Source organism: Lactuca virosa, chromosome 8 (assembly GCF_052849685.1).
Source record: "Lactuca virosa cultivar CGN04683 chromosome 8, Lactuca_virosa_CGN04683_v6, whole genome shotgun sequence".
Classification (NCBI taxonomy): domain Eukaryota; kingdom Viridiplantae; phylum Streptophyta; class Magnoliopsida; order Asterales; family Asteraceae; genus Lactuca; species Lactuca virosa.
Genome location: NC_136433.1, coordinates 157,615,521 through 157,635,207, shown reverse-complemented (window position 1 = coordinate 157,635,207; position 19,687 = coordinate 157,615,521). Strand labels below are relative to the sequence as shown.

Here is a 19,687-nt window from a genome sequence, read left to right as displayed (position 1 = left end):
TATATAGTCCCTTTTTGTGTTCATGGATCATCTCTTGAGAGTTGGAGCAACTCCAGAGCGTAGGAAGAGTAGATCTGAGGTCCCTTGGTTCATTCATACCATAAAAATGCAATCTTGATGGGTGTGTTGACCACATGCAAGAGTTAAGACCCTTGGAAAGGTCTTAATGGGTTGTTGGGGACATATGGAGAATGCAAAGGCATAAAGTTGCCAAATTTATGCCTTAGGATGTCTTATTGGACTCAGATATAAAGTTGGACGTTGAAATCCCAAGTGTTAAGCACTTAATGGTCAAATGTGCACATCCGGATTGTACGTCGCGCGTAGAGTGGAGTACGCAATGCGTACTGCTTGAAGGGGTAGTACGCTGAGAGTATTGGAGTGGTACGCAGGGCGTACGCACTCTAGTTGGACTTTGGGCTTGTTTTGGGCTTGTAATCCCTTTGGGCCTTAATCAGTTATTGGGCCTGGTCATGTTTTGAGTTGGTGGTCCAATTTATCTGTTTTGGGCCATGGTTGATATGGTTGGTCCTTATTGGGCCATGCGGCCCATTAATAGCATTGTACATGGACTTTAAGCCCATTAGCAAAGGAAAGACTTTTGGGCCATTATGGAAGGACTTGGGTTTAGATAATTAGGCTCTTTAATTAGATTGTGTTAATCCTAATTTTTGGGTTAATGTCATTATTGTTCAACACAGATGGTTTCAGACTGTTAGGAGAGCAGTTCCAGGTTCTGCAGACAGAGGTGAGTCTCCTCACCATACCAATGGGTCGAAGGAACCATGGTCGGCCCATTTTGTGATATGTGGTACACTAGTTGATGTAGTGATATATGGTATGCTAGTTGATTATATGCTACGTGGTATGCTAGTTGTTTATGTGATATTTGCATGAAAGACCATGGGGGGAGCCCATGGCACTTGGATGTAAGAACATGTGGGGGAGCCCATGGCTTTCTAGGTAAAGACCATGGGGGAGCCCATGACACTTGGATGTCAGACCATGTGGGGGAGCCCATGGCTTTCCAGGTAAAAACCATGGGAGGAGCCCATGGCACATAGGTGTAAGACCATGTGGGGGAGCCCATGGCATCCTGGAGCAAGACCCTGGGAGACGCCCACGACATCCTTATATGTTTATATGTATGGCTTATGTGATTGATATGGATTATATGATTATATGGTTATGTGGGGTATGCTCTGGGGGAACTCACTAAGCATGAGCTTACAATTTGTTGGTTGTTTCAGGTACTTCAGGATCTAAGGGCAAGGGCCCAGCGTGATGGCGCGACATGCACTCTATGGCGTTTTGTTTGAGGACACTCTGATTTTATGAATAAGTTATCTGATGTTATGGATTTGAAAACAATTGTGATTGGAATTTTATGATTTATGGAAATGAATTATTAATTAAAAATGAAAAATTTTATTGGGATTTTGGGCTGTTACAAGTTGGTATCAAAACCTTGGTTTGAGCGGTTCGAGCACACTCTCGGGTGTGTCAGGACTCAAACTAAGGAAATGGTAAAAATTGTTTTCAAAAATCATAATTTAAAAACTTTTAAAAATCTATTCTTGTAAGAAAAAAAGGAGAGTGCAATGCGCGTAATCGGTCGAGCTCAAGTAAGTATTTTCCCCAGAATGTTAGCCATGCTAGGTTGATATTTGGAATGTGATAATCATATGGATCTTGCTATGTGTATGCTTTCAAAATTATATACGGTTAGGGTCTTATAGCCTTAGAATAATTGATTTGGCCTTATTTCCTGTTCCTTGTTTGGTTGTGGTCCTAGGGTAGAGTCTGTTATTCGAAAGTCTATTTGATCATGTTCTATGTATAATTTGCATGCATAAGGCAACCTGTTATGATTGATTTGAGTTCTGGTTTAAGCGGATTGAGAAAATCTTAGGATAGCATAGGATTTGAGTTATGCGGTAGTTTGTGAAATATGTTTTATTCTGGGACGAATTAGAGTTATCAGGTAGAGCCTTGGGAAGGTACATGTAGGCGTGGAAGGTAGTATTGGGCCCATACTACTGGAAGCACAGGACTTGTACCCGAACTAATGTTAGATCTGGAAGCTCTAAGGAGAACCGGTGTGGAAGGATCCCTTTTTGGGTATCTTGATCATTTTGTCTCATGGTATTTCAGATCAGGATGGTGGTAACATGTCACGGAGAAAGAAAAATTACAATAAATAATATAACTTTGATTTTTGGAACTTTTGCCTTATTCTTCAATTTCTTCAACTTGAGTCTTCAATTTTTGGAACTTTTGAACTTTTCTTCATAATTCTTGATCTTCATAGCTTTTAGACTCTTATTCACTCAAACTTTTGCAACTTTTTTTTCTTTTCTATTTTTTTTCTTTTTCACAACTCACTTTTTCACTCAAAACTAAAAATCCTAAAAAGAAAAACATATGCTTAAGCAAGGGAACTTAACTTCAACCCGTATTGGTTAAAGGTATTAGTCTAAAATGCAATGACTACATAAGCTCCCCTACGATTCTAAACGTAGTATGTCCCTCAAGCTAAACAAAGTTATATTTTTGTCCCATGATTTCATTAGGATAGGGAAGCGACAAATACACTAAAACATATATTGGTTCAATTAAACATCAAAGCTTGCATCGGATCGTCCGACACAACACTAGCAACCTAAGTCCCAAAACCAATATATCAAAATTTAACTAGATTTTTAAAATTAGACCATTATTTTAAGTCTTTATACTCTAAATTTTTAATCCTAGTCATTTTTATCAATTTGCCTGTATTCCTATCTTCAATCCCCTACCACACACTTAATTAATGCAATGTCCTCATTGTATGTTTAACACAATTAAAGCATATAAAAGTAAAGAAAATGGAGAAAAATGAACAGACTCCCCTGGGGTAGTACTAGCGAGATCGAATCCGATTCTTTGTAGGAAAGCTTGAACATCTCATTAATATATGGAAACTGGACCCTCTTCTTGTGAATGTGCTGGATAAATAGAATGAAAAACGTTGACTTCAAAAAATGTGGTGTGAACTCTTCAAGAATATTCATTATAACGCAGCTACGACGCGGGAAAGCATACGCCACGTCGTGGTATCTAGGAACGTTTTCATCGGGAATTATATTAATGCCATGACGTGGTAGTTTGAAAGTCATGTCGTGGAATCTGAGATACGCCAAAACACAACTTCAGCAAAAATGCACTTTTGGGAAATTTTCCAATTCACTTCACTCATGCACAAGGCAGATTTTAATCTTCTTTATATCTAGAATTCTCACAAACTCTCGAGACGCACCCCACACTTATGCAAAGTTATGGTTCTTGATTACACGCTTCAACTCCCACGAATTAAATTTTCACTAAAAAATAACCCTCAATCCTGTACAACCAAATAATAAAACAAACTTCCTAGGTAATAGAAGAAAACAACATCATCATCCGGTTACAAACTTAAATAAAACACACCAAAATCAAAACAAATAAATAGTCTAAACAAACAAACCACACCAAACATAAAACTAAAAACTAAAAAGAAAAAGTATAATTGTCATCACTCCTCATCATCATCATCTCGCGCCACGCTAATCCCGACTCCATCATTTCCAACGGCCCACAACACTTGCCAAGTCGGTATGTAAGGCATTTGTTATGGAATTTGTGGTGAGCGCTCAATGTGAAAATGAGAATATATCCCATCTAAAGATTGTCCTATATAACTCACACCCCTGCGAATGTTGTCTAAATAAGTGCAACCCCGTTTTGAAATGGGTCATACGGAATGCCTCCCATGGGTATATCTCACGGTGGTTGTTGGTCTTGTTCCTCTCGTCATCGAACATTTCATCGCCCCCTTGGCCTAGCTCCTCCACTTACTCAACGGGCAATACTGGGTCATCCATTGGTATCAAATAAACCGCTCTCACCATCTCTACCGCTCATATCGTCTCCAAAAAATGAGTAGTGAGAACATTTCTCAGAATATGAGTCAATGAACCAACCAAACTCGGGCTTAAAATACCAAAAGATCTCGCTAAGAAGGTCAATAAATGTCCACCGGTTATTAGGCTCCCTGCCCTCGAATTCACCGCATTTTCTCTTAGGAATCGAGCCAAAATATAGGGTATGTCATTGAAAATGCCATGTGTAATAATACTCCACAAATAGAAAATATTCTTCCTTGGAACTTTTTCCCTGTGCTTCTTTTGATTTATGCTAAACATGAGAAGTCGGTGAAGAAATCGATGAATCAAAGACCAAATATAACTTTCTTGAGATGATTTTGATTCATACGTCCTATTGGTGATTTCTTGCCAATACCCTACATCTTGCACCTCGGGAGGAAAACCTCTCCTTGTATCTTGGAAAAATAAAGAAAATTGAGGTGAAATAACCTCATCTCTACCATATAATCCCATCTTCCAAGAAAATTACGTGAGGCTACACTCGTGATATTGCCCTCCAAGTCGAAAAGTAAGCGCCCTCCCAAACCGCAAATCCATAGTGTTCACATCAAAGTTAACTGTTGCAAAGAATTTAACTAATAACTCACAGTAAACGGGTTCTTAAATTTCAAATAAGCTCCTCCACCCATTACAAGCAAAAGAAAACCCATCACCCTTATAAAATTTGTCCAAATACGGGTTCACTCTATCCATAATCCCATGACGAGTCAACCAAGCCCAATCAATGACGAGACCAACTGCAAAGTCCCAATTATGAAGCCACCCCAAACGGTTGTTGAATCGTTCCAAAATATCTTGTGGCATATCTTGTGGGAATTGGTAAAATGGATGCATGTTTGGTACGTCACTTTGAGCTTGTTGAGAACCTCTCCCTCCTGCCATTTCTACAAAATAAAAATAATAAAAACCAATCGAAACAAAAAACCCAAAAGATGAGCTTAAATAGAAAACTAATAGGTTATGTGAACCAAGTCCCCACGTCGTGGTTCATAAACGTGACGTTGTGGCCTACGTGTGACAGCAAGAGTTCGATCGGGACTTGTTCTAGCCGGTTTTTTTCACAATTTTCAAAAGGGATTCAATGTATGACTTATCTAGACTCAAAAATCAGGCATGCATTCAACATTTTACTAAAAAAATAAAAATTTCTACAAACAAACCCTAAAATCGGACCCTTATCTAAAATTAAGCATAAACAAGCAAAATTAAGTGAAACATAACTAAGGATTCGTACCTTTGAGTGGATAAAACACGAAATCAAAAAGTAACTGGAGAAGATAGCCGAAATTCGAAGTGTGGGGCAGAGAATCGGTGCAATCGTGGGTTATGAGAAAGTAATAATAAAATCTATCTATTTTAGGTTAAAAAACATGAACGGGCCCCCCTTATACGCCACGTCGTGGCATTTTTAAAAGTCACATCGTGGCATTTTTTAAAAGCCACATCGTGGCGTTTTTAAAGGCCATAGCGTGGTCTGTTTCACGACACAAATTATGAGAATTTTCAAATCGCCACGTCGTGACTTAAGAAACCACGCCGTGGGGTTTAAAATTTAATGAAAATGCAAAATTTTCAACCAAAATTGTATCCAATTTACCCACAAACATGCATTAATTTACCCCACACTTGAATAAACGCAGGAATCAAATATGAGAAGACAAACTATCCAAGACAAAAATTTAAAAAGAAAACAAAAAGTAATTAAGGAAAATGAAAGAAAATGCAAACCAAATAGATCGGGTTGCCTCCCGACAAGCGCTTCTTTTGTAGGAGTCGTGAGTTGGACTCCTTCCCACTCTACATTGCTGCAAGTAGAGTGGAGTCTCGCATTTCTACTTCTGTTCCTTCCACCTCCTTTTGTAGGCCACAACTCTGCTTATATACTCTATCTTCGTGTTTTCCCTCTTCTTTTTCGTTGGCGCTTTCCTCGTGTTTGCATTTCAACCCTTTGCTTTGTCCAAGAAGTTGCATTTTCCCTTCATCTTCTGAGTGTTTCCTTGCTTCCACTTCCATCTTTTCAAGGATCGACTCATTTATCTCTTGTTCAATCTCCTTTTCACTCATCTCCTCGCCAGAATAGTTTTCTTTATTTTCCACCTTTGGTGTAGTGGATGTGAATTCTTCAAATGTCACTGGAATTGAAGCTCAAGGCTTCGTGAGCTTAACATCCTTTTGCGGTTGTGGTATCTTCCAAACTTTTATCTCCTCCATCATTTTCTCTATTTCTTCTAACTCACTGACTCCTTCCTCATTTTCCTTGTTCTCCATTACCCCATCTAAATCATCTACTCTTAACATTTCATTCATAAATTGGTTTGGACTTGCTCGTTGGTTCATTCCAAAAGTTATTTCTTCATTGTCCACTCTAAGTGTAAGCTTAGAGTCATAGATATCAACAAGGGCATGATTGGTGCTTATAAATTGTCTTCCAATATTATGGGAAGGTCCTCGTCTTCTTTCATGTCAAGCACAAAAAATCCGACATGAAAAACAAATTTCCTAACCTTGACTAATAAATCTTCTACAATTTTGTGCAGATGGGTAATTGAGTGATTCGCCATGTGGATTGTCATTCTTATGCTCTTCAATTTTGGCAACCGGAGCTTCTTTTAAAAGAAATAAGGAATTAGATGAATACTCACTCATGAATTATCTAAAGCATTTATAATAGTTGAATTTCCGAATTCGCAAGGTAAAGTTAACCGGCCCGGATCTCCCTTTTTTGTTGGCAATCCCTTAGTGATGGATGCAGTACATAGTTCGTTAAGCACGATGGTTGACGCTTTTTCCAACTCTTTCCGATTTCTCATTACATCCTTAGCAAATTGTGTAAGTTTAAACATGTTCCAAATTTTTTTTTCTGCTCCAACTCCAGTGGGTTTCGCTTGGCTCGAGATGGATAAGGAAGTGGAGGCCGATACGATTTCAAAGAAGATTTTTCATTTTGCGGTGGCTAGGACATGGCCTCTTCGTCGCCACGTCGTGGGTACTGGGCATCAACTTGTTTTTTTCTTCTTTTTCCGCTTCTTTTGGATCTGGATTGGGCTACTTAGAGGCTTCATTTAAGATCACGAAAGGCTTAGAGACAGTGTCTTCTTTAATGGTTATGGCCATGACGTGAGGTTGTGGTTTTGGATCAGGATTTTTGGATGGTAACTGTTCGTTAATGAGCTTAGTCAATTGACCAAGTTGAGTCTCGATGTTTTTAATGGAAGCTTGTTGGTTTCTATTGGTAACATCAGCAACATCATGTCTTTTTTCAAAATATTCCATGAATCTATTGAGCATTGACTCGGAATCCAGTTTCTTCTCGGGTGGTGGTTGTTCTTTTTGGTAAAAGCCTCACCCAGTTTGCCAATACTTTTCTTCTTTTTGTTTCTTGTATTCTTCATATGACAACCATTCCCTCTTGGTATTCCTCCTATATTCATCAAACTGGTCACCACTAGAGTAGCATACTTGCGCTTTTCGGTTCCCATTCTCATACAAATCGCGATCTTTCATTAAGTGTGGTCCATTGTAATTGTCACACCCCACTTGTGTGGCATGTATTTATTGACCCATCCTTGTCATCCAACGGTCCATATTTTCTAGTTGATCCATCATAGCTACTAACTCCTCCGAAGCTCCATTTCCACTTCCTTTACCTCTTATCATATCCTCTCGAGGGTTGTGATATTCTCTAGAGTGTTTGGCGAATTCTTCTATTAATTCTTTAATAGTACCGAGATTCTTCTTTGTCATTGGTCCTTGAGAATCAAGGAGTTGCCTTGTGGTCATACCCCATCATAGAGTACAGAAACTTTGTGTTACACATTGAGATCGTGTTGAAGGCAATTGCTTAGCAATCCCTTGTACCTCTCCCAAGCTTCATATAAGGACTCACCATCGTTCTCTTGGAAATTAACAATCTTCTTTTTGAGTTTGGCTATCTTTGACGGAGGACTAAATTGCTCTATGAATGCTACACGAAGGTTGGCCTAATTTCTAATAGTTCCAAGTGCAAGTGACTTCAACCAAATTTTCGCATCTCCAGTAGATGTCACTGGAAGCATCCTTAGTAAAACTGCATCTCTTGAAATATTTGGAACATTGAAATAGTTTTCAATGTCCAATACTTCATCAATGTGCTTGAAAGCATCTTCATAGTCTTTCCCGAAAAACGGTACGTCTTTATGCATCGCGAGAATGTAGCCCTTGAGCTCGAAGTTTTTTGCAGCTAGTATTTCGGGTGGAACAACACCAGGACCGTTATCGTTACGATTCCTTCGTTTGTACTCTTCCATCGTCATGGTCGTGATGTCCAACATCTATTCTACCTTGCTCTTTGCGTCGTCCTCTGAATCGTCTTCGGTTTCTGGCTCGTACCCAATACCATTCTTATCAGGAGTCTTATCAAAGATTTCAAATTTATCGAAGTGAAAACTACTAGTTGACCCGTCAACCTTTTTGTCTTTCTTTTTATGGAAAACAGATTCTAGATCTTCAAGTGGTGGTACAATAGGAAGATGTGATTCCCTGGTCATATATCACTAAAATAAAACTGAAAATAAGAGCATAAAAACGAACTAAAAATAAACGAAAAACTGAAAATGAACAACACCCACGTCGTGGCAATTTAGTCGCCACGGTGGGGGTCGGTTACACAGAAAAATTAAACAATGCAGAAAAATAACTTTTTGTGGTTTTTACCTCACAAAATGGATCGATTAACTAAGAGTAATTATTGAAAATTAATCTAAAAACAATAGCTAAATTGGGGGTTTTATCTGATTTTGAAAGTTCAGATTAACTTAACTACTTAATTAACTCAAAATCAAGCAAAAAATTAACTAAGATGATTGTAATCAAGATTATGAAGACACTTTCGTTTAGCTTTGAATCCCCCTTTTTCCTATGGTTAGTTTCAAATCATTGATTTATTCAGTTGGTTACCAATATAGATATTATTAAGTATCTTGATCCGATCTCCTAATTTTTTCACCAATTCATGAACTACTATGCAATGATCATACACAAGTGAACATATAATTGATTATTTAAGATTATTGGGCTATGTAAGACATATCTAAGACAATGATCTATGATCAAGACAAATTACCAAACACAATTATGATCAAATTATGTTCTCTAACATAGTTAAAGTTGTTACCTTTATTATATAATCTAGAATTTGGCCAATCCTAGCTCTAGCAATTTAATGATCATAAATAACTAGGTAAACAAGTTCATGCAATTAAATTGATCACTCAACTACACTTATCTTGAATCTAAACAACAAAGATTAAAACTTTAGCATGCTAGGTATTGATAATCAAACACAAGCTAAACCAATTTCATAAAATGAATGAAAAGAGAAACTAACAGATAATATTAAGGTTTATATACACTAAATGAAAGCCTAATGATTTAGATCCTCATTGCAGAAAATAAACACATAAAAACACAAGAATTTAAACTAGACATGATTAATCTAATGAAAACCGAATGATTATAAGTTCTTCTTCTTCTAATTATATTCAAAGTTTGATCTCCAAACGAATTCAAAACTTCCTAGGGTTCTCCAGGGGGTTTTAGTCACAGCTCTTATCTTAATTCCCAAGACAACTCCTGAAATTAGACCTAAGGTTCGATATATATATATATATATATATATATATATATATATATATATATATATATATATATATATATATATATATATATATATATATATATATATATATATATATATATATAGTTTCCAAAAATTGGCTGCCACGTCTTTGGAGTTAGGCTCCACGCTTTGGTCATCACTTAAAATGCGTATGCCCTAAATCCCGGGAAGCTTTTGTGTCAAGAAAGGTGGTCACGTCGTGGCCTTTAGATTGCCACGTTGTGGCATGCATTCTTTTGTACGCTTCTTCTCTATTGAATGGTAACTTTGACCTCCAAGTTTCGAGCAATCTTCAGGTTTGATCCTTTTCTTTGAGATTGTCCATTTTATGTTGCAAAATAGAATTTAACTTAATAAGTACAAAATATCTTTGCAATTAACCAAAATATAGCTTAAAATGTATTAAAATAATGACTAAAAATATGTATAAATATGGAAATATCACCCTTCATATCCTTACACTACTCACCATACTTTTGTCCACACACCACTTTATCAACCTTATTTCGCCTACAACTCAATAGGGCATAGCTTGAGCTCTCCGTTCATAGCAGACCCATTGAATTATGAGATACCAAACACCTCCAAACTCCCGAAATTGAAAACATATAACATAACAACAGATCCAGACAGACATATCGACATGTATGAGTGGATAATGACCTCGTTGAAACTGGATGATAGATTTTGGTGCACGTACTTTCACATAACCTTAGATGGAAATGTTGGAACGTGGTTTAAAACATTGGCCCGAGGAAGTATAAGCAACTTTGCACAACTAAAATACACTTTCCTAAAAAACTTCATGCAACTACAGAGATACCGGGGAGATACACACGCAATCATTAGATTCAAGCAAAAGGAAGGAGAATTGGTGAAGGATTATTTTGATCGTTTCACCAAAGCGACTCTAGACATACCAGGTCAAGATGGAAGTATGGCCACTGGCGCATTTACATTGAGATTATTTCCAGGTGAATTATTCAAAATATTTATATGGAAGACACCTTAGACACGAAATGAACTCAACGAGCGGGTAGAGAAATACCTACGATAGGAAATAGTAACAACGGTCAAACAAGCATATCTCAAAGCAATAGCTGATGCCAAATCACGACACACCGATCAACGCGGTGGTTAGAACATTGAGGGCGGAAATAGTAATCACTGGCAATCTTTCCAGTTGGCTAGATTGTCGAGGCGGTACCAACCATACCAAAGAGACGACATAAGATCACGGCAGACAAATGTCTATGTGGTGGCTGATAGGCAGGAAGAGAAGAGTGGCAAAGAAAAACTCATATTATGTGAGTATCACCGAAGTACAACACATGACAGAGCAGACTGCACCTCTCTCCGACGAGAAATTAAAGAGAAGAAACTAAAAGGAAATTTCATCGAGATAATGAGAAATCTGCGAGCCCAATGGGAAGAAAGGAGACCACCACATAGACTAACAATGGATAATTTTAAGAGGATGGAGAAGCTACAAGAACTATTATCTATTCACACACATCGACGGAGCTACTCATGGGAAAAAGATGTAGATGACCTGGAAAATAACATGATGAACCTTAACTTCTCTATAGATGATCTCGGGCCATGAAACTGGAATGGGACCGATCCGTTAACAATTCAAGCATACATATGTAAATCCGTGATCCACAGGGCATGCATAGACAGGAGAAGTTCTGTTGACATAATTTACGAACATTATTTCAACCAACTTCCCATGGAGTGGAGAGAAGGACTACAACCCTCGGCCGAATGGTTAACCGGATTTACAGGTCAGTCTCTAGTCATCAGGAACGATCCGCCTACCACTGTCCTTGCAAAGTCACGATAACATGTGGCAAAAGATAGTGTTGGTAGAATTCGTTGTGATGCGCCACCCAACGGAGCATAATATTATCCGCATAAGGTCGTCATTACTCAGGTTCGGAGCCATACCATCGACAATCCATGGAATTGTCAAATTCCACATGGCCAATGGACCTGCAGTCATCGTAGCTGAAACACGACACGAAACAAATATTATCAGGTCATGGGAGTAGCAGATATCCAAAAGGGGGTCAAATGCCCATGAGAGGAGAAATCGGATGAAAATGAGATTATTAACCCAAATTACCCTGAACCAAAAGCACATATAGTTACACTACTACCTGTTTCAACAAGGAGGAAGTTAATAGAGCTACTTCAGAAGTACGTACATGTATTTGCATGGAAACCAACATATATGGTGGGTGTTGATCGATATGTCATCAAGCATAATATTAACATAATCCCAGGTAGTTGCAACATAAAATAGAAAAAGTGAGGCCAAGTCGAAGAGAGATACAAAGCAATCAATGCTGAGATCGCCAAGCTTGTGGAGTCCAACATAGTCGGGACTCGGGGAGGCCATTTTTCCAACATGGATTGCAAACCCAATTATGGTGAAAAAGAGCAATGGAAGCTGGAGGATGTACACAGATTACTCAGAACTTAATAAAGCTTTCCCTAAATACTCCTATCCACTCCTAGAAATAGATAAAAAAAGTCAAATCGCTGCAAGGATTTAAATGGAAATGTTTCCTAAATGTGTATATGGTTTATCACCAGATACTGATGAAGAAAGAAGATGAAGAGAATAACGCATTGAACACGGATCATGGAACCTTTTGTTACAAAAAAATGCCCTTTAGTTTGAAGAATGCGGGAGCAATATATCAGCGATTGATTGACAAAATATTTAATCATATTGGAAGAAATATTGAAGTATACGTGGACGATATGGTGATTAAAAGTCTAGGTGAGATAGAACTACTGAAAGATGTCCAAGACACATTGTAGACACTGGAAAAAGTCCGCATGAAGCTCAATCTGGCAAAGTGCACATTCGGAGTACAGGAGGGAAATTTCTAGGGTACTACATCACCAATAAAGGAATACGTTTGAGCCCAGAGAAGGTGAAGGATTTGCTAGACACCACAGAACTGAGGAGCTTGAAGGACATTCAAGTATTGAAAGGAAAGATCACTACCATGGGTCGATTCATAGCAAGATCAGCAGACAAAGCCTTACCACTATTCCAAACACTGAAGGGTTGTGTAGAAAAGCGTAATTACTGATGGACACCGCAAGAAAAACAGGCATTACGAGAATTAAAGAAAGCGCTCTAGATATTGATAACCCTGGCTAGTCCAGTCCCAGGTGAAACATTGTCACTTTACTTGTCCGCCACAAATGACGCCATATCGGTAGTCTTGACGGTTGAGAGAGGAGAAAGGCAATTTCCTGTATCTTTTTTAGCAGAGCATTGCAAGGGGCTGAAATGAATTACCCTATATTAGAAAAGGTGGTATCGGTACTGGTTTACGTAGCAAGGAGATTGAGACGATACTTCCAAGCCCATCATGTCAAGTTGCTGACAACACTACCGCTCAAACTTGTGTTGCTAAAACCATAGAAGTCAGGAAGGTTGGAAAAGTTGGCCATAAAATTGGGAAAACATGACATAGATTACCATCCGAGAACAAGCATTAAAGGTCAAGCGCTGGCATATTTCTTGATAGAGATACCGCACGAACAATACATCAACCATATAGATCCTAAGCACAAGACCATGTGGAGATACCATGCATGTGGACTCTATATATAGATGGCACAGCAGGAAAGAAGGGATCAAGAGATGGTCTCATCCTTACCAATCCCAACGGAGACGAGATAATGATAAGAGAACCCATTTTTGAACGAACGGTGGATGCGGAAGAGAAAATATCTCGAAATTTCTCATGTATAAAAATATAATGATGAAGAACATATGATGATAATTCTTAGAAAGATAAGAAGGAAAAGAGAGATAAAAATAAGAACATGAAAAGAACATGGGAGAGAAGATTCTCCCTTGGTGGGGAGAGATCCCACCAATTCTCTCTCTAGAATTACATTTTTAGAAAAGGTGCATACATAAAAAATGACCACCTCTCCCTTTATAGAGGAGGGAGAGAAAATACACCAACAATACAATAAAGGGAAATAAATAACCTAACTGTCACTTATTATTTGTAGAGCATTTCCATGCTCCAACATTCTCTCCCTAAATGCTTACAAATGATGAGAGATACAATAAGTGATACAAGGCTATAATACAATAATCCGACTAGCAAGTGTGATAATAAAATGAAACATAATGAGAACCAAGTGCTGAAATGTCTCTGAAACTCTGAAGTGTCTGTGATGTCTGAAACTCGCCATGAATCTCTAAACAATGAAGGTCTTCGGCTTCAAAGCACCACCAATGACGCAGAAGAATAAGATCCAAATCTTCAAACTAGTCATAAGCGCCATGAACAAGAAGAAGTTCACCATGAGAAAGTTGAAGATCCAATAAAAGAAACACTTCGGCTTCAAAAAGTCAGAAAAACATCTCTAGTTCTCGAATCATTATACACCAAAATTCTTCAAAAAATAACCTGCTAAAAATGTGAAGCATCCAAACAAAATGAAGTCCGGATAATAAATAATGTGAGTCCAATGACATGGTCCAGCAATGCCAAAATTTTGATCAAAAGATCAAAAATAAGTGTCACGTCACATCGCCAAAATAATCTTCGTCTTCAAAATATCACAAATCCAAACTCGAAAAATCATAAGATCTGAACCAGATGCAAACACAAAGAATCATCCTATGATGGAGTCCGAATAATAAATAATCTGGAACCGGGAAACATCTAGTAATGCCAAAAATTTGATCCGTGAACACCAAAAATCAGTTCCACATCGCATCACTAAATAAATCATCGTCTTCAGAAGTCTTCAAAAATCCAAACTCAAACAATCATAAAAACATATCTGGATGATATCATAATATTCTCTCCCTATTTTTGATAACCAAGGACCGGATATCAAAAATAAATATATCATCGGGATGGAGAGTGTCGGATACCAAGAGATAAGAAGGCTCTCCCTAGATGTATGAAGGGTTTCGATAAGACACGAGAAATAGAGTAAAAGAGATACTCTGTTGTCATGAGAAGATGGGTGATTGAATTGCTGAAGCTGCACGAACAAATACCATAGAAAGAAGAATCACTCTGCATGAGAAAATAATATGTTGTGCCGAAAATATACCAAAATACCCAAACTGTGGTGCCGAAACTCTCGAAGTGGTCTTCAAAAGAAAATAAAGTCCACATGCTCAAGATACATGATTCGTCAACCGAAGATCAAGAGCGCCAAGTCATAAAATCCCATAAAGTGAAGAATGCGAAACAACTTTGATGATCAGGTGGCGTTGCGGTGCAAACATCACAAAGAATAATATGAAGTCCGACTGCGGTATGGAGTAATCTTCCAAAATAATCTGCATGAAATGAACCAATGTGACTAACCAAGGTTAGGTTGTGGCAAAAATTGGTTTTAAAAAAAAAATTGGTTTTAATAAATAAATAAAAAAAATTGGCAAAATAAAAAAATTTGGTCTTAAAAAAAATAATTATCTAAATAAAAATAATTGTTGTTAAAAAAAATAATTAGAAAAAAAATAATAATAATAATGGCTGAACAGAAAAAAAAAAGGACTAAAAAAAATAAGCGGGTTTAAAAAAAATAGGAGGGCGGGGGGGGGGGGGGGGGATGAGAAGATAAAGAGTGAAGGAAAGAAGAAGAGAAGAGGGAAGGAGGGGGGAAGGAGTAAGAAGGGAAGAAGGAAGAAAGAAGAAAAGGAGGGAGGGGCGAAGCTGAGAGGAGGAGGGAAGGGAGGTTGCGGGTGGAGGTGAGGAGGGGATGCAGAGGGATAAGGGTGCGGATGGGGTGACTGCGGTTCGGACGCGGGTGTGAAGGAAGGCAAGGCAAGGCAGCGGCGGATGAGCTGCGGTAGCGAGGAAGTAAGAGCATGATGCGGTCCGAACCGGAGAAAAGAAGGCAGTGGTTCAAACCGGAGTGGGGAAGGATGCGTCCGAAGTTGCGAATGAAGCAGACGCGGTCAAAAGTGAAGTGGACGAGTGCCTGCGGACTAAGGCTTCGGTCCGAGGCTGCTGTCCGGAGTCAGAGAGGAGGCAAAATGCTACGGTTAGAAGGGACAAAGGGCTGTGGTAGGACGAGGTTCAGTAACAAAGGGTTGAGGTATTCTCAGCAGACCTCGGTCCAAATTTTTTTTTTGTTAATAAAAGAAAGAAAAAGAGGGTTTGGTCAAAGGAAAAAGAGTGTGCAGGTGGTTTAAAGGGACAAAAGGTTGATGGGATTGGACAATGTCACATGATTTTTACTTGGGAAGACAAATATAAGTAGAATACACTTTACCCAAAAGAGCAAAAAGGACAATGTGCTTTATGAAAACACATATTACGTCCAAATCTCTTCAAATTAAAGATCCACAGCAAGAAAAATGAGGAATAAAGGGCTTCGTACCTCATGAAGATTTACAAGCTGCTGGGTAAAAAAAATTCTCCACTTTCTTGAATAGTAAGCACATAATTTGTGTCTTTTCTTCCAAGAATAAGAAAATCTCCTAGAGCAAATCTTCAACATTTTAAAGACCACGAAATTAATTTCTTCTCCCATTTTTCTTCATTTCTTCAACAGAAAATTAATAAGAACTTCAAGAACATAAATTCCAGCAGAAAACTCGAATGAGCAGCAACAACATAATTATTCTTCTAAGCCTGAATCAACCCAGAAAAATAGAAAACTCATCACAAAAATTTCCGGTTTGGACCCAAAAATTCTTGCAAAAAATACGAAAAACTTCAAGATAATCACCGAACGGGAGTCGTTCCCTTGAACTAGTCAATTAAACCTTCAAGGTACGGCTCTGATACCAATTGATAAGAGAACCCATTTTTGAGAGAACGGTGGATGCGGAAGAGAAAATATCTCGAAATTTCTCATGTATAAAAATATAATCATGAAGAAAATATGATGAGAATTCTTAGAAAGATAAGAAGGAAAAGAGAGATAAAAATAAGAACATGAAAAGAACATGGGAGAGAAGATTCTCCCTTGGTGGGGAGAGATCCCACCAATTCTCTCTCTAGAATTACATTTTTAGAAAAGGTGCATACATAAAAAATGACCACCTTTCCCTTTATATAGGAGGGAGAGAAAATACACCAACAATACAATAAAGGGAAATAAATAACCTAACTATCACTCATTATTTGTAGAGAATTTCCATGCTCCAATAGATAACCTACACGTTACGCTTTGATTTCGTAACGTCTAACATTGAAGCAGAATATGAGGCTTTGCTAGCTGGACTTCAGCTAGCAATCAAGATGGGTGCCAAAAAACAGAGAGTCTTAACTGACTCACTACTTGTCACCAACCAAATTAATGGGACGTACGACGTGAAATACGCCTTAATAGAAAAGGATGTGAATGCAATAGGCAAGACATCGACATCTTTTGAAACGTTCACAAGATAAAACGAAGTGAAAGCAAAAGAGATGACGCGTTGAGCAAGCTAACAGAAACGACATTCAATCATCTGTCGAAAAGAATGTTAGTAGAAGTATTATACAATAAGAGCATAGACGAAGATTCAGTTAACGTAATAGCACCAGAGGAAACTACTTGGATTATTCCTATATACGATTATTTGACAGTGGGAACTCTACCCGATGACACTACAAAAGCAAGGAAGATAAAATAAATGCTCCATAATTCATGATCAATGTCGGCGACTTATAGAAGAAAGGATATCTAACTCCATGGTTGAAATGTGTGACATCTCTAATTTCACGGCCAGAAAGGACTAATTTATTTGTACTTATTTAAAATCATAGTATCCATTTTAAAGAATAATATTGTGGAATTTGTTCCCAAAAAAGATGATAATAATATTATCAAAGCATTTGCGAAGAAATGTTTTTTATTTATATTAAAAATGTTGGGATATCATCATCAACACAATACATAAGCATAAACGGAAATAATACACGCCTTACAAACATCTATTATTGTACTGTCCTATAATCCATAAATCTCTCATCTGATCATCACACATGTGCCCTCGTACCACTACATGTAATAAAAGAAACTGAGTGTGTCAGGCTTGGGAGCCTGGTGAGAACATAGGGTTTTCAACCCCAATAATCAATTTCTTTTAATTATATATATTTTCATCAAATCATTCAACCCGATTATCCATTTCGTTATCCTCACCATCTGTCCCTAAGGCATCTAATTCGAGGGACCTATCCTAAGGATCATCTTCAGGATAGACAATAATTCTTAGGGGATTCCTTAGCACTATATGTCAATAAGGCAACCGTGGGGGGATGGAATACACTAAGTGAACACTTAGTTCAAAAACACCTACAGGTTGCGAGTCTACTAGCATTCCAGTGGACTATCTAGAATAGTCTGTGGTTGTCATCTATACTCTGTTAGACGACTAGATCATATTTAAAGTCAAGGCCTCTCATCATTTATTTCATTTTTCATCTCTCATCATCTATATCATTTTTCATCTATCCATCTCTACCCAATATATTTGTAGGTATAAAAATACATATACAACTTAAATCAAGTAAAACATGTATAAATCGTTCATCTAGCATAGATATCAGGAACATGGATAATAGGTACATATCGCATGTAATTATCTTAAATTATTTGTATCTATGTGTAAGATGAAAGTAACTATGCACTCACTTGTTAAAGTGATGACTTGAAACTCAGACAGCTCTTTGCTTCTAGCAACTGACTTTTCCTTTGACGTAACCTAGTATCATTATCACCACGTCTTAGTCTAACATTCTATGTGACTGAAAATAGTCTAGACCTATCAATCATTCCAATGAATACCAATAGTTTTATCAAATACGGATCAACCAGGTAGGGCAGTTGGGAGGCAGGACCATTTCTGCGTATAACCTTTGTGAAATCCAACAACCAAGCCAAGATGGCCATTCTAAACACCTCTCTCATAAGTAGATCAATCAGTTTTATAACTTGGAATTATTAATAGTTCTTATTTATAAATTCATAACAATGACTATGAATTTAAATATAAATTACACTAAAATAAAATAGAGTGTAATTTAACTTACAGGGATTCCCTAGACAAAAGTCTGAAAACTACACTAGCAGAACTTTGGGCTGATAGCTACTAGACGTCGGGCTCCTAGGGACCTCAGAACTTGCTAAGGTACCCTAAACTCTAAGTAAATTCCGACCAAAATGGAGTGAAAGAGAGAGAGAGAGAGAGAGAGAATAGAATTGGTGTGTGGAATGAATGAACTCACATCAGTTATTTATAGGCTGAGAAACGACCTTGTGCGACGTACAAAGGGCTATACGCTCTTCGAATTGGCTTGGTCAGTACTCCTCTTCGCAGGGCTTGACACGTGCCGGTTTTCTACAGGGCGACTTGGCTATCTTCGGGAAACACGTTGTGCACGCCGCGCACGGGCGCGTACCGATTTTCAAATCTTCAAAATTGCATAACTTCTTCATAAGAGTTCTGCTTTTGATGTTCTTTATATCCACAGATAGTTGTCGATGAGATCTACAACTTTTATTTAGACCCTGTCGGCTAATTTTGACTTTAGTTATCTTACAAAGGCTTAGACTGTTAAAGCTCGTATAAAATCCATAACTCTCTCATCCGGCATCCGTTTCCGACCGTCTGTATATCGTTGAACTCCTATTAATGAGATATTCAATTCTTATTTAGATCATTTGGGCTAAAGTCGACCGATCTAAAATTCGATTTCTGAGCTGTATACTACTACACTGAATTTTAGAAAAATCATAACTTCCTCTAGTGAAGTCATATTTAGACGTTCTCTATATGCAGGCTATCGGTTTAACGATTACTACAACTTCCAGTTATATCACTAAGGCTAAAAAGTAACTTAACAAAAATTCACTTTTTACGACGTGCGTTGTCGTATCGGGTCGAATTGCAAATCCTCAAATGCTCATAACTTCTTCGTTCTAAGTCTGATTTAAGTGTTCCTTATATCTCTGGAATCATCGTTACAACTACTTGAACTTTCTTCACGGATAATCATCCTAATTATTATTCTATTTAGACGTGTATTTTATTCTACTTTATTATATTATAATAAGTAAAAAA

General features: G+C 37.8%; 1 non-coding gene across 1 annotated transcript; it reads left to right on the top strand.

Moving 5' to 3' along the window:
- Nucleotides 1-7,784: 7,784 nt before the first annotated feature.
- LOC145135205 (small nucleolar RNA R71) lies at nucleotides 7,785-7,891 on the top strand. The gene has a single exon (XR_013719667.1). It is a non-coding gene; the product is annotated as a small nucleolar RNA R71 (small nucleolar RNA).
- The last annotated feature ends 11,796 nt before the right edge of the window (nucleotides 7,892-19,687 follow it).